Consider the following 15833-nt stretch of genomic DNA (forward strand, 5'->3'; position numbering starts at 1 on the left):
CACCTAGGTCTGTGGTTGAGACGCTTTCTGTGCTCTTCATCCTAGACCAACCTCCTCCCTGAAGCAACCCCAGCAAACCACCATTCTTCTCCTCTTCAAGCCAAATGTCTCTTTGCCCAGCAAGCCTTCCTCGTCTTCCTTGAGTGCTACTCTCTCCAAACCCCTGGGTAAAACCTGCCACCGCTTTTCTGCGCTATGCTTCCGCAGCAGGGAGCCAGGGCCAAGGGAAGCCACAGATTATCAAAGTAGGTCCCTTGAGACTTTCTAGGAGTTGGTAATATGGCCTGAGCACCCAAAAGATGGTTCTCAAGCACCTCATGGAAGTGGGGCTTGAAGAAACCCCTGAAATCGGAACTCTCGGCACACAGCCTGAAGCTAAGAGGTTGCCGAGAGGGAGTTCTCCATCTCAGGTAGCTCCATCACAGAATCACCTGTTTTGGGCTGTACACATACCGGTGGTGCCTTCACCGAGCTTCACTGCTTCTCAATACTCATTCAGCCTTTGCTGCAAATTACTTTGTTCAAGTCGGAAGCTGTGACCATCTAATCTCTTGACTAGTCTGTCAAGTTTTCTTTTTCTAAGGATAGACCCAAATTTTCTGTAGTTTCCCTCCAAGAAGCTTGCAATATTTTAGCAAAAAGTATGATTGAGAAATATTTGATAGACGTAGGCATGCATGCATGGCTAGATCATTAAAAGCAAAACAAGTTTCATTATTTCAGAATATATAAGCAATCCTTCAAAAGTGTCTGGATTCAAATGACAAATGACAGCCTCTTAATAAAACCTTTAAAAGCTTTTATAATGCTGTACTGTCATAAGTTACAGAATGTATTCCAAATGGCATTTAATAGGGTTTTAGTTAATTGAACCAAATATTTGACTGAAATAAAAAGAATAAAGAATAGTTTTTCAAAGTTGTTTTTGATGAAGCTATAACTTGCAGCTTAAATCTGAATCTTTTTTACTTCCCATAAAGCTAACACAGCTTACATGCTGCATGCCCAACACCTCCAGAAGCATTATTTAAAAACACAAAGCCCCCACTTATAACTGCAAACTAAAACACTCAGAATAAACTGGAGGTCATTGGGGGTCAAGATGCGGTTATAAAGGAAAGAAAAATATGTGTGTTTTTTGCTATCGTTTGTGGTTATTTGTAACAGTGAGGAAAAACTATCCACTATAAGTACTTCATGTAAGTAATATATGTGCGCTTTATTTCTTACAAAGAGAAAACATGACTCTGAGATGTACTGGATAAAACAAAAGGAAAAACAACACAGAGTGCTTGTTACCTCATGATTCAGAATAGGGGGAAATTAAATTCCTAAACTGAAATGTTTGGGTTATAATTAGCCTTTGGTAAAATTCACTGTGAAGTAGAAATTCATTTTTAATCATGAAATATATTTTCCTTTTCCTATTTTATCTTTGTTTTAATTTGCTAGTTAGCAGTGCCCTGAAATATTAATAATTTGTTTAATAAATTCCTTCTACCCCTTAATAGATTTTTAATGAAGAAATCTATCTTACAGATCTCTGTGAGAGCGGATACTGCACACTTTCTGAACTTGTTAAATTATTGACCCACTCAATACTTTCTTCTGGGCCTTTGTCCTTTGCTGGCTGCGGTCTTTGTTCAGATTTTCCCAGAAGCTTTGTGCAGTGGAAACGTTGTTGGTGCTGTTATTTTAGATATTTGAGGGAGTAAAAGGAAAACATTTCACCCACGAAGTTCACTTATAAAAGAATTGCAAACTAAGTCTGGAAACAAACGTATATATACTCTCCCCCTCCGTCCCCCCCAACAAAGGGGGGGGGGGGAAATCTTAGAGGAACTGTAGCATTGCTCTACTTTCTACAAACAAACAAACAAAAAACTGAGATCACTATTTTCGTAGGTTGCCTAAATATATCTCTTCTCCAAGGCAATTGCCACACAGAAGAAGGTCATCTCTGGAGTCTGGAAGGTTCTAGCAGAGGGACTGGGATACTGACTCCCCAGTGGAATTCTCTTCTGGGTTATGATTCTAAAACATAACACTTAATTGTAGGTACAAGTAGAAGTACAGAGAAAGGAAGTGTATGGCCTACTGCATTCCTCCCAGGCCCTGGGAGAAATGTCTGCCCTGGTATCTCCGCACTGCAATCCTCCCAGGCCCTCGGAGAAATGTCTGCCCTGGTATCTCCGCACTGCATTCCTCCCAGGCCCTGGGAGAAATGTCTGCACTGGTACCTCCGCACTGCAATCCTCTCAGGCCCTCGGAGAAATGTCTGCACTGGTATCTCCGCACTGCAATCCTCCCAGGCCCTCGGAGAAATGTCTGCACTGGTATCTCTGCACTGCAATCCTCCCAGGCCCTCGGAGAAATGTCTGCACTGGTATTTCTGGAGACGACAGACCTTGAGAGCCTGTGGCTTTCATCATCAGTCACATCTGCCTCTGCTCGGCAGCACCTCTGTTTATTATCTGACTTTTGTCCATCGGATAGCTTCTCTAAGTTTATGTTTACGTCCCTGCCCTTATAGGACTTGGAAAAACTGAGACAAGCATTTGCCGCCATCCTAATACAGACCAGTTGTTCAATTACCCCTGGTGGCTGAGGTATTGACAGTCAAGGTCTCTCTAGGTGTCCAACTATTCCCTGAGAGGTGACTTTGAATGGGCCTCTGAGAGAATTCACAATGGTTGCCACTCTTACTTCTCAAAGGCACACCTGAGATGGAAACGCTGAGAGCTGATCTTCCAACCAGGAAGCATGTAGCCTAGTCCCAAGTGTTCCTCTCAGCACAAACTTGGGTTCTCTGGGAGCTATTTGTGTGGGGGGAGTCTAGATTGAATTTATTTTATTTTTTAATGTTTCAAACAGAGAAAGTGAACATTTTCATGTTTCTATATCTGTTTCTATAACTCTGAGGAAGAGTATGATGTCATAGCATTAACTTTGCACTCATTAATATTTATAATACTAATAACATAATTCAAATTAAGAGTCTCAGATATACTAGATTATAGACAGTTTACTTTCCATGCTCCTATCTCTCAACATTCCCCAAACTACATCTCTAAAGGCATCTGATGAGAGATAATTTAAGAAAAATGTTAAGTTCTATAGTAAAATATATTTGGGGAAAATAAAACTTTATACTCATTTCTTAGAGAAACACATTTAATATTGGCTAAAAAGTCTTGAGAAACTTTACAGTAACTAAAACTATACAACTCAAGATTTTGCTGCTGGCAGACATAGAAAAATCAACCTCAAAATGAGCAGGAAACTCTCTCCTTGAAGAATGGCTTACATAGTGCCAGAAGACACAGTAGAGTTTGCTGAGAAAGAAAAGAGGTCAGTGGTCTTACACAGTGCTGACCCTGAATGATGCAACATTGACCTGAAGCAAAAATGTGCCCGCAGGTGAAATAGCGGCACAAAAGTTGAAGGAGTAACCGACTTCTTCCTGATTGAGCGTGAGGCCTGCTCTACGTGACAAGATTTCAGGTCTGGCGCTGTAGACCCGGTCAAAAGCCTACGACTGAGAAGATCACAGGCTTTGGGATAACTTAGTGTTGTTGGTTTTGATGAGGACTCATGCTGCCAAACTGCATCTTAAACACTTGTGTTTGTGCCAGTAGATTTGTGCTACTCTTGACTCTGATCAAGGCAGCTCCTTTGTGCAGTGGGTAGTAGTTAATGTTAATGCAGCGACTCATGATTTGGTCAACGTGCTGACTATAAATAACTCTGAGTCCTCGGTTGTGTCCGGGTCACCTGTATTAACTCCCACCGTCAAAGGCTCAGAGAATACCACAGAAGAGAGATAAAAATAATGGGGGTCTGTGGGGAGATGTGAAATGGTGACTCATTTACCTGACATGGCTGTTACATGTTTCAAACTCATAATAGCTATGGCTACCTGCACAGGATAAAGCCAACCAAAATTCAAGCATAGATAGCAAGAAATTCATGAGGGCCCACCCCACCAGAGGAACTAACTATTGGTACTTACTTGCTCCTGAGGAAGGGATAGTGACTCTCCTTTGGGAATGTGACCACTGGCGTGTTGCTCATGTGTCATGGATGTTCACATACCTACAGGAGCATGGACAGCACTAAATAGACTCAGGGTTCTTGATAATAGAAGAAAATATGAAGTTAGGAGGATGATAGGGTTTTTCTCCGGGGACAATGGGAGAAAGATAGCAGTGAATGGACGTTATCAATGTGTAGAATTTTAAAGAATGAAAAACTATTAAAACGAATTAACTAACTCCCTGCTAGGACATCCCAAAATATTCAATATATGGCCCTACATATTTTGTTTATTCATACTATTTTTAAGACTGATATTTAATGGAACATATACTTGGAAATACAATAACTCCTACCTTCTCAAATCAGCTAAATTTCTGTACTCCAAGAATATAGATTTCTAAGCCGGGTTACACACCCAGTTGGTGATGCATTCTAGTAGCTTCAAAGACCAGCTCTGAAGAGGCCTCGTCCATTGTCATGGGTTTCTCGTCTACTCCAAGAGAGGCTGCTTTGTAACTTCCATGATGGTTTCCATGTTCATTTTCTTCTTACACAATTGCTGTGATTTGCTGAAAGAAGCCCAACGTGGGAAGTGAGAAAGCAACGCATTCAAAATGCAGAGAAACTAACATGAGCACTCATAGAGCATGTATGTGTTACTGAAGATGATGATCTACACGGATAATCACATATGTTAGTGGTCATGATTGGAGTGTCCATGAATACTTAACTATGGACAAGCCGGACTCAATTCTGAACGTCAAGTGACAGCAAATCTAGTTATTCCAGAAGGAATACGGAGATGTTGCTATTGTTTGTCCTAGGACTCAATCAAGCAACACACTCCATCAATTCAGTTGTTTTGAGTAAGACAGCCTACTCACTGGAAGTGGCATTCTTGCCCCGTCCCCCTCCACGGCCGCATGCCAGACTAGTACCCAACAATGCCTAAGCAGCCCTAAGTACATACTTGCTAAATATTTAAAAAAAAAAAAAAACAGAAGTTTACTTAAGCTTTAGATAACAGCTGAATTTACATACAAAAAGAAATAAAATGCCGCCATTGTTTATTAGTGTCTAGTAGTAATTGACGTAAATGAGCAACAGGAAGCTTGCAAATCAAATTTTCATTTGAGTTCTGAGATCTCATTGATATACAAGAAGAATTAGCAAACGAGGCCTTTTCCTGCAAAAGCAAACTCTGCAACTATGGTCTAGGTTTACAATGAACAAGCCATGGAAATTACCCAAGCAAGTCAGACACCTGAGATTGTCCATTGAGTGCATGAAGCCTGTCAGTATAAGAAAACAGCACCTGCACAAAAGGACTCGGGTGTCAATTGGGATTTGGGTTATAGTCCATCAGAGGGATGGGTATGGAAATTTTCCACGGGGAAGAATTTCTCAACTAAGAAAGATCACAGTGTAAGAATAGAGCCTCACATTTGACCATATCGCCTTGAGGGGGAGACCTGGTGACACTCAGAGGAAGGACAGCAGGTTGCCAAGAAGAGACTTGATACCCTATGAGCATATACAGGAGGAGGTAATCCCCCTCAGGAACAGTCATAGGGGAGGGGAATAATGGGAAAATGGGGGGAGGGGGAGGGAAGAATGGTAGGATACAAGGGATGGGATAAACATTGAGATGTAACAAGAATAAATTAATAAAAAAAATAAAGTAAAAAAAAAAAGAATAGAGTGAATATATGAAGTGATGCTGATGAAAAGGGTAGCCTGTAAACTTGGATCAAAGCTTAACATGGAAGGAAGTCAGAAGACTTGGGAATCTCACATTTATAACACTCAGTTGTGTAAGAGAAGATTCCTGTGGCTTAATTAAATAGTAATGATTTGCTTAAAGAGTGGTGAGTTTTATTACAAGAATGCTTTGTGTTAGTCAAATAACTTCTGCTGGGAACTTCAGAGAAAAATCAAGAATTCAATCATCTCAATTGCTTTTTAGATAAAGAGGGAAGTGCATTTATCTTTTCTAGACTACTGAGAACTAAACACTTAAGTCCTCCCCAAATTCACAGGTTAAAATCCTGACCACTAATGGGCTGACTGTAGGGGATGGGTCCCTTGAGACATGATCATGAAACTGCCACTCTCATAAATGGGATTGGCAGCCATCTAAAAGAGACTCCATAGATCTCTTACCCTTCTTCCATGTGAGAATCCTACAGGAAAACATCTGTTTATGAACCAGAAAGCGAGAACTCACCACATAGCAAGTCCATTGTTCCCCAGTTGGGACATTCCAGCCTCCAGAGCTGTAAGGAATGCTTCTGCTTTTTAAGCCACTCAATGTATTGTTCTATCATTATTTGTTTATACGGATCCAAACAGATCCATTACCAGTTGACCAGCTAAGAACATTTAACCAAAATGTGACAAGACCTAGTGCCCAAGCTTGGCCCTACTATGCATTTCCAGTTAATTAACCATATCATAGAAACTCATTAGTTATTATACTCAGTTGATTGTAAACATATATTTTATAGAAGTTACATAATGGTTAAATGGTGTTTCATATGACTACGCTGACAAGCTAGGTCTACCCAGTAGTGCAGTAGTGCCATGGATGTTATGTGTTTAACCAACCACTTTTTGATTAGCAAACCTGTCTATGGCTTTCAGTATCCTTGTCCCACTAACTGTTATCATATTGCACCCAAATATTTCTGCCACTTTTTGCACTCTTTGACATTCCATTCGCATCTGTGTTTTTGTACATTCCTGTATGCTTATTCTATAATCTTAGTTTATTAGAATAAGTCATTTTCACGAGTTGTACCTGCTTTTTGAATCCGGAGAAAATTCAGAGTACACATAGAATATTAGGATATCAAACTGTGTTTTTCATATCAAGCTATAAAATTGTAAAGTGCATTTTTATCTGATCTTGCTTTTAGTAACACCCAGTTATACAAATCCTTATTATTGTATCTTCTCATCTGTTTTCTACATCATATTTTAATTCAAAGACGAAAATACTTTTAGCAGTATCTAACAGTATTTATCTGCCTACTCTAAGCCACTAATTGAATGAAGGATGTTAAAGTGTAAGCAAATAATTCTGAATGCCAACAAGGAGAGGTGATGATGTCAATTTACTTTTTTCACTCTAAGTCAAACACAACATTGCTTAAAAAATGTTTTAGATTAATCTAACACACAAAGAGAAGGGTAAATCCAATGTTTTAAAACAAAAAAATCCATGTTATAGAATATTCATGTGTCAAACAGTTAAGACAGTTTTATTTGGATGGGTATTCTTTACCTATTGGTTACATTATGTGTTGGTACAATTAAACAAGTGTGTGCCACCACCTGACACACATGCGAAGTCCAGGCCAGAAAACTTGCATTCCAAGGTTTGGTATTTGCAATCCTTAGTTTCTATTGGTCCGTGAGTTCTTATTTAAAGATGAAAGTTGTCTTGTAAAACTGTGGCATGAGTTGTGGAACGTGTTTTAGTCCAAAATACATCATACTGTGAGCCTTCGGTTAATATAAGCTTTGCCATAGAAACCTTTCCCAATTCCACTTTTAAGCCATTTGATTTAAAAATAATTTAAGCTACATCTAGTCCTAGACCTGGCCTCAAATATCACATCATATTTAATTAAGGATGGGGTCTACCTTGGGGCTTTTATGAAAGTATTTTTTGCATGGAATTTCAGCCTGATGTATTTTCTCCTTATGGTGAAATCACTTCTTCTAAATACCTAAAGAGATGCTAAATGACTCAGGTGAAACTTTTCATTTAAGATCATTTTAATTACAGGAGTGACAACAGATGCATATATGTTCATTAATAAAAGATAATTTGTAGCTGTGTCCCTCTGAAAGTCAAGACAGAAAATTACAGATCATATTGAGATGCAAAAAGAAACACTGCTCTGTAAGTCAAATGCTCCATTATTAAAAACTGTCATCCCTTATGAAACTCAGAACTAGCAAACCGAGGAAGAGAGTAACCATTTTAAAACGTCTGGAGGGGATTCCATAACAACATTTAAATGCATTACTACTCAAACAATTTGATTGGATTATAAAATATTTAAAACTGCAGCTGTAGTTTGGGTATTTACTGTTGATTATTTTTATTTCAAGATCTTCACAGAAAAATGCTACAAGTTTACAGAGCTATTTCTGTTGTGCTGATAAAAAACCACGTTGTAAAATGAATTGTCCATATTATATATATTTACATCAAGAGGACAAAATCAAAAATATAAAAATAAAGTCATAGGTTTTTTAATTGTATTTCTGCATAGGAATAGTTATCTAAAATGCAGTGTAGTACTAAAAATTAGCAAACTATTAATTGAGCACTTGTAATTGTAAGAATTATGATAATTTCACCACATATTGTCCCACAAAAAGTTAAACATATTCTGTGAACATGGAAGCATACGCAATCTAACAAATAACAATTCTGTTTTGGTTTTTTTTGTTGTTGTTTTTGTTTTTGTTTTTTTCTTGTTTTTTTTTTTTGTTTTGTTTTTTTTTGTTTTTTCATCAAAGATAAGGCATAGAACTAGCCTGAGATTTAACTTTAAGGAACCAAATTTTGTTGTAGACTATTACCATATTATTAAAACCTAGTGAATAGATTGAAATGTAGAAAAGAAATAAACGCATATGTCTTCACTAGAATGGTAAAAGTGTAGAAAGTTCAGCTATAAAGCATTGCATTGTATACATCTTTCTTTCCAAGAAAAGAGCCCTGGAGGGCAAAAGAAGCATCCGCTTCTGGCTGACTCTTCACAGTCAATAACCTGGGTTTGGTCTGTTTTTATAACCCAACAATCTGTGTGCATGGATTTAATCACCAACAAGCCCTTCACCAGGTGATGCAAGCAATTCCTCAAGCTAAAATTTTTGTTCTTAAGACCACCCCATAGGTCCACAGCCTTGTAAATAGCTGATCCTAATTTGAGGTTAGCCTATCCATTCAGAGTACTCACAGAACCAATCACCCATTAGCCCAATGTTGATAATTGAGATGGCACTGTTAAGTATTTCAGACTCATTATTTGTCATATAGTTTAATTTTTTTTTTAAGCTATTTGTGGTCATTTAGAGCCATTTGACGAAGAGAGAGAGAGAACAACTGCTCACATCATTAAGAATTGTGGCACAGCTCACACGTGAGGAGGTTAAGATGGGTCAGATCCATCACTGACCTGGCTGGAGAAGGGCTTTATACATTAGACACACATGACCACAGGCTCTAGCCCAGTCAGTGGTATTTTTTGTTTTTGTTGTTTTCAGTGTCTTTTGTTGTTGTTGTTTGTTCTTTCGTAAAATTAGGATCTATTTAGGATCTGCTTGATGTGGGCAGTCATGCTGAACGGCAATGAACAATGCCAGTACAGTGTAATGATGAAGGTTTAAATGATCATGAGCAGATAGACAGCGCAAACACTGTAAACTCTGCAGAGCACCAGAGAGCAGCACTTCAGAGCCACACTACAGCCAAAGCTAGATCAGGGAGTCTTTTTGTGCCTACCGTCAACCAGTAATCCAGGTAATTGGATAAATTGGAGGAAGAAAATAACAACAATGTTGTGGAGAATGTGATCGAATACAGAACACGTGCTGGGAAAAGAACATGGTATTATACTGACCTCGTTCTTTTTTCACTTGATCAACTAGCACCTTCACTCCTCCTTTTATATTCTCAGTATAGTGAGGCTATACATTTAGATAAATTATTCACAGAGCAATCTGATACCTCAATTAATATTCTTAACATTCTCATATGCAAAAAAGATAACACCTGCTCATACGCTTCATTATGTATGTGAAATCCATTCTATTTGTGTGTATGTGTGTGTGTGTGTGTGTGTGTGTCCAAGTGCATACTTGGTACTTTGAGATTTTTTTCCTGTTTTAGACCAATCCCTTACTAAACTTTTCAGAGGCCCCAAAACATTTAATTTTGGATAATGGTCTCTAAATATTTCTGAATTATTTTATGCAAGCATATTGAATTGACTAGGATAGAGATAATTTGCACATTATCTTTTTGACAAGTGAAATGAATGTTTATGTAGCTTCATTTGAAGGATAGAAGAGGATTCTTTTGAGTGTTTTTTAGATGCGTTTGCAACCTCAGTGTTTTATATGAACCCCTATAACTTTCCACACAGGAGCTTACTAGGAAAAACTCCTGAGTCACACAAGGTCAGTTATCTTATACCACAACTGTACCTTGCAACCACTCTGCATATTGATGATCTAGAAAACACGGAGAAAACATAATTTATTAAAGTTGATTATTTCAGTGGCGACTACAGACTAAGTCCCACTAGCTAAAGTTGAAATTTAGCCCAACAGATTTCAACTACCCAGCAATAATTAATTCCAGCCTGTTAAACTTAATTAAGGAAAAACAAAGTATACTGTAAAGTGCTGAAAAGGAAATCTACCAACTGATGACACAGGACTATTGAAATATATTAAAGAAGTGGATGTAGTTCCGACAAAATTTTCCCAGCTTTATTTTGTCTTCTTTTCCATATCCTTGGCTCTCAAAAATTCATTCTCAGTTCTTTGGCAAAAAAAAAGACTGGAAGAGACCAGAAGGAGGAGAGGGGGAGTGGACAGCTCATGCGAATGCCACTCTTGATTTCTTTTTTTTTTTTTTTTAAATCCCACTTTGTGCATAAAAAAAATATCGTTCATTTCTTATCCTGAGAGTTACCCTGGCATATGGCTCAATTGGAAACATCAAGGGTTTTAGTTCTCCTTTAAGTGGCTTGCCTGTTTTACAAAAAGATATACTATCATTGCCACTTTCAGAGTCTACCACTCATGGGTTGGAAAATTCTTCTCACTTTCTGACCCAAAAGATCTTGGCCATGATGGAAGATGCAAAGACAGAAGAAGGTTGGGACTGATTTCTTTATCAGGTATGTGCTAGCTTGTATATTCAGGTTGTTGCGAAAGACATGCTCCTCATATTCAGCCAGAGAACTCTTTCTGTTTCTACATGCTTCTATTGAGTTAAATAATTTTCAGACATCTATTGAACTCCATGATCATGCATTAAAGTCCATTAGCCCGAATAAAGTTCCAAGTTCCAATCCAAGCCGACTCCCCAGTAAAATACAGTGCCAAGTAATAGAAGTAAGAACTTTACAATTTGTCTGAGGCCTTTCTGAATGTTGTGCTGTAAGAATTGGTCTGTAAGAATGAATGAGTTGGAGCCGGGCGTGGTGATGCATGCCTTTAATCCCAGCACTCGGGAGGCAGAGGCAGGCGGATCACTATGAGTTCTAGGCCAGCCTGGTCTACAAAGTGAGTCCAGGATGGCCAAGGCTACACAGAGAAACCCTGTCTCGAAAAACCAAAAAAAAACAAAAACAAAAACAAAAACAAAAAAGAAAGAATGAATGAGTTGTTTATATTACCTACCTACCTGGCATGAAGTTTTAGTTCAAAAATATGAAAATACGTATGCAATTTAATTCATGGTGACTGGTCTTCATTGGTCTGCAACAAATCTTGGGTAAACTTAACTGAATTCATAGAATTCATAGAAATTCATAGAATTCATAGAAAGGTGTCTTAAACTATGTCACAAATGGGTTTACAAAGGAAATAAGCGATGAAGGAGGAAAAAAACTGAAAGGATAGAAATAATTTGTTCTTTGAATTCCCCTACCCCCACCTCTTGATTTTTCAATACAGGGTTTCTCTGTGTAACCTTGGCTATCCTGGACTTGCTTTGTAGACCAGGCTGGCCTAGAACTCACAGAGATCCACCTGCCTCTGCCTCCTAAATTCTGGGATTAAAGGCATTAGCCACTGTGCCTGGCTGAATTACTGTCTCTAAACACATAAAAATAATAGAAAGATTGTGCTTTATTTGTAATGCTAAGAACGATTTCAAGGGCACTTTCTTAAAGTCACTTTTGACTTCTGGCGAGCAACAATTTCTGAAGCCTGAGGCAATTGTCAGTCACTTTTTCAATTTGAAGAGTGCAGTAATAATTTTAAGTGTACATCTCTTCCTTCAGCTCCATATGCTTATTCTAGATCTAAATGTTTCTTGTAAACAAATATACATAGAATTTCATGTGGCAAAAAAAAATATAAGACATAAAAATGCATTCATAACTGGAAGCACAAACGTCTGCGTCTAGAATCTGAAGGACGAAGCAAGGTTACACTTTTTCTTACCATGTTCTTCATCTACTTTCCATTTTTCTTACCTGGCAGGCAGCTAGGGGCTACAGTGTCAAGTAATGGAGTTGCCTTTCATTTTGGTTATAGTATATTAACGGCAAAATATACCAATCTATTCATCAACTTAAAACAAGTCAGTAAATTTTGGAAAAAAATAAATCAGTATCTCCTTTAGTAACAAAAATCACATGTCCTTTTTAAAGAAGCTATTATCTCCATGGGTTTCCTCAGCTGAAGTTAAGAATCTAAAAATGAATTTCATCCTTTTCTCATTAATATGCAAAAATATTCAAATTAGGTAGTAATTAACCATCTACTCAGTAGAAAACCTTTCCATGATAATTTATGATAAACTCAGTTGCCGCTTTGATTGAGATTGATTTTTGGTGTTGGGAATCTATCATGAATACAAAAAAGCACCTGAAAAAATATTTTTAAACACCTAACTTACTGCTCAGTTAATTACACGGTAGCCATGTCTACAGCCACGCATGTGGAGCTGGGGTTATGGTAAACCTCATTCCAGGGCGTTCTGCCTTTGGATGCCTCCGCCTAGCTGACTCCTATTGTTTGGGGCTTTATCATTGTTTAATTCAATTCACCCAACTGTCACACTCTAGATGAGCCTGCCTAACTAATACAGAATTTCAATACGAAAAAAGCCATGGTCATTTTCACATAGTCACAGGATGAATTGATTCCACAGGCCACTTTGCCCTATGGGTTTAGTCATGATTTGTAAACAGACTTCAGTTTTACTTGCTGCACATGAAAAACAGACCTCAGTTGGTAATGAAAGGGTGGTTCTTATGTGCTTGTCAGGCCAGGGGAAGTCATTTCCATTCTCCACAACAAAAGCTGGAGCTGAGTATCGGTGACCATAGGGTATGCAACTAGATCTAAACACCGAAGAGTGCTATTCAAAACGTTGCTCCCTGGGAGTAACAGAACCATGGGGGACAGGGCTAGTAACCTTCTGTTGGCACATTTTCACTATACACAAAAGAAAACACCTACTACTTTCAGTACCTACTTGGTTACACAGATCAACTCTGGGTGAGAATTCCTGGGGCAACAGATGAAAAGGGAACACTGACTCCGGCTGGCTGTCCATGGCTGCCTCAATCATCCATTTAAAAGCACGTTATAGCAGGAGCAGAGCAGTTCACTGGCTACTTTTTTTTTTTTCTTTCTTCTTTTTTTTTTTTTTTTTTTTTTTTTTTTTTTTTTTTGGCAAGCTTTTACCTTAGCTAGTATTTGTATGCAATAAAAATCTCAGCATTATTTCATTTGCCCCCCTGACAAGCACAGTGGAGTTTACTAATGTCGTTTTCCAGACAGGCCTGGTGTCCTGAGTCCTGGCAAGTTAATCAGTCAGTCCGAGGAGCAGGCACTGTGCTTTCTGCTCTTTTCTCTTCACTCACTTGTGTTTCAAAATATCTCCCAAAGATGACCTACAGCAGATGCATTACTGTACTGCCTAAAGCCAGTTGCCAGTTCTTCCTTAGTAGCACTGTGTCGGTCTCTAGACAAGACATTTAGATATTTCTCATTTAAAATAGACTGACCAGATACTTCTTACAACACACACACACACACACCCCACCCCTTACCTGTAATTCCCTAGAACCAAGCAGTTGATCTCCAACCCTGCTAAAGTACACAGTATCTTCAGGGAACGGGCAAATGGGGAATGATACCCTTAAGTGGCTCCTCTTGGGAATTTTCTGACAAGGTGAAATATAGGGTAATTAGTAAGTAACCGGAAAACACTGTTCTGGATCTTCCCAGCAATGTCTGAGAAGGGTAATTATGGAGTCATGTGCATGAGCCTAAGCAAAGAAGAAAAATGGGCATGAAAAATAAGCAAAACCCCAGAATGGTTTTTGAAAGGTGTCTTCACAAAACTGGGAGGTAAAATGACTGAAAATTTCAAGGCCCTGCCAGTTTCCATAGGGCACTCAGCTCCCAGCATACATAATGCGCATGTGCATCCTTGCTGATGGGACTGTAAAACAACAGAATTGGCCACAAGCAAAGAGTTGCTGTGATTCGTGTTTTATGGCGGCCCCTCCCTTCCATTTCCTGGTCAGCATTCTGGATGATTGTTCCAGTTAGCACACATTCTCCAGTTTGTTTCTTTTGCTTCAAGTCTATTTTACATTTTCCTGTACCAAACTGCATTTGCCATCTGCTGATCCAATTACTTATACAATCCAAATCCTTTTGAGGCTGATTGTTTCATTCCTCATTATTTGTTCAGCCTCCAGTTTTAGTATCCTTGGTAAACTCTGAAGTCTTGTTTTCAATACCTCATCTGAATATCTTATATACAATACAACCCAATTAGCTCAAACTTTGGATTTTCCTAAGGCTACTTGTGTCTGAGTGGATTTACACCAATTGAGTGGATGTGGATCCTTACAAACAGCCTGACAACTCTCTCTCATAAGGACAGCTGACCCATCAAGAATTGTATCATCTTTTTAAAATTAGAACTAGTTAAAAAAAATAAAATGAAATGAAAGGAAGATAGGGCCTATAAACCACTACTGTGTGAGAGAATAATGTCATCATCATCATGACTGTCATCATCATCATCTTTCCAGAACTGTTGATATGTGATTACCAAAAATTGCATATATTTAAGATATAAAAAGTGTTGTCTTGATATATGCATGGTAAAAGAATTACCATAATAAAAAGAATTATCACAGTTATCACCTTCCATAGGTACTTTTATATGGTGTGCTGAAAATAAAATCTACTCTTTCAGCAAATTTCAAGAATAGAGCACGTTGTTACCTAATTATCATGTTGCAAACTAGGTGTTTGGAATTAGTTCATCTCTCATCATTGAAATCTACAGCCTTTGGTCAACATTACCCAGCCTACTTCTGGTAGCCACCCTATGCTTTCTGTTTCTACCATTTGACATTTTTATTGACCACACATAAAGGATACTAGGTAGTGTTTGTGTTCTGTGCCTGACTTACTTCATTACTGTCATCCAAGTCCATCCATTGCAAGATCTCTTTCTCTTCTAATATTAGGTATCATTAGTACATTGTCTGTAGACCCCATATTCTATCCATCCATCCATCCATCCATCCATCCATCCATCCATCCATCCATCTATTCATCCAATCACTGATCCTCACGGCCAGGTCACAGCCAATGTGCCTAATACCACAAAGAACACAGAAGCATAGTTCTTCTTGTAAGATACTGTCATTATTTCTTTTCACACAGAGAATTAGCATTATTAATCGCATGGTAACACCTTTTTTAATTATTCTTTAAGACAGGGTCTCACTATGTAGCTCTGGCTATCCTGCAACTCACTTTGTAGACCAGGCTGACCATGAACACAAATTCTGCCTGCTTCTGCCTGATGAGTGCTGGGTTTAAAGATGTGCACCACCATGCCCAGACCACCATTTTAATTTTTAAGACCCTTCATAGTCACAAACCATGAGCTTCCTTTCTCTTTACCTTTAACATTTACCTTTAAGATTTTTTTTCAGCTCTTTTATAATGACCACTTTAGCAAGTATGAGACAATGATTTTGGTTTCCTTTTCCTGA

Source organism: Acomys russatus, chromosome 22, assembly GCF_903995435.1.
Source record: "Acomys russatus chromosome 22, mAcoRus1.1, whole genome shotgun sequence".
In the NCBI taxonomy this organism is placed as follows: Eukaryota; Metazoa; Chordata; class Mammalia; order Rodentia; family Muridae; genus Acomys; species Acomys russatus.